This window comes from Choristoneura fumiferana, chromosome Z, assembly GCF_025370935.1.
Source record: "Choristoneura fumiferana chromosome Z, NRCan_CFum_1, whole genome shotgun sequence".
In the NCBI taxonomy this organism is placed as follows: Eukaryota; Metazoa; Arthropoda; class Insecta; order Lepidoptera; family Tortricidae; genus Choristoneura; species Choristoneura fumiferana.
In genome coordinates this window covers 21,523,286-21,524,699 of record NC_133472.1, presented here as the reverse complement: position 1 = coordinate 21,524,699, position 1,414 = coordinate 21,523,286, and positions in this window count along the sequence as shown.

Below are 1,414 nucleotides of genomic sequence, written 5' to 3'. Positions count from 1 at the left end.
GAAAAACGGAAAACGTCTGAGCCGTACCTATAGTCCTTTCAGGATAACATTGGACTCTAGAAGGTCACAGAAGAAGGGGTTCTAAACATTTTTTGTGAAATCGTAATAATGATGATGATGATGATGATGATTAAAAGAAGTAATAAGACGAACTCATAATATTCTTTACTTTGTAAGTAGATTAATACGCAATGTAGGTACCTACTCTTACAAAATAACACAATATTAATACATAATTTAATAATTGTGTTTCGTGGACTCATCGTTATCATTCCCTGTTTAAAAATATTCTACTCGTAGTTTCTGCTAAGAAATTCAAGCTTTTTTCCATTCCAAATTTCAACAAATTTAGTGAATAGTACAACTTTAGTTGTGAAAAGTTAACTATTCGTATATTAACTATTCGATTAAAAACTATATATTTTTTTATTTTTTTTTAATTTTATTTTGAAACTATAAATAATGTACAGAATATTTCTTGAGTTAACTATTATATTATAAACGTTCCGTTTCTTGCAGAATATTCTTTACCTCTGCCTCTTTAGGTATTTTATAGGTAGACGATTCTGTTTTTAACAAAATAGAAAAGTATTTTTATTGTTTTAAAATTATGATATGAAAAATAGCAAATTTAATCTTACTAATATTAATTATAATTGCGAAAGTTTGTAAGTATGTATGTTTGTTTGTTACCTACCTCTTCACGTCTTAACTGCTGAACCGATTTGGGTGAAATTCGGTATACAGATAGTACAAGTCCCGGGAAAGGGCATAGAATAGTTTTTATGGAAAATTGCATAGCGCGTTCCCGCGGGATAGCAATAAACGAATTCTACGTGAACAGAGTCGCGGGCTCAGATAAATAAAAAAAAAGATGGAGAGCGGTGAACAGCCGGATGAGGCCGATCAAACTACACCAATCCGTGTGCTTACACAGTGGCACGCACACACTTGCAACCATACTACACCAAAACCTTTTCACTTAGCAACGCATTCCCGTGGAGCATGACGTATCTTAAACTTCGACAAATATAACTAATAATGCCAAATTGTGTCGTGAAAGGATGTAAAAACTATCCATCCAAAAATAAAAAGCAGGATGGAATCACTTTTCACACGCTAGTAAACTCGAAAACCAATATTTTCATTAAAAATCGAAATAATTTTGTTTGAATTTTGCTTTGAACACAAAACGTCAATACTAGTGTTGCCATTATAATAATTCTAGTTACCCTATTATTGGGTAAAAGTCGCCTAGGTAATACAATCTTTTATTTTTTATTTTTAAATTCTATTCTTTCTATGGCTTAAAACTTGAGAACGTGACACGTAACGTAAAGTTATTTGGTTCTTGTAAAAGTTCATCAACGTTTTTTATTGTAGTAACGGTATTAAACGTGATACGCAACGTAAA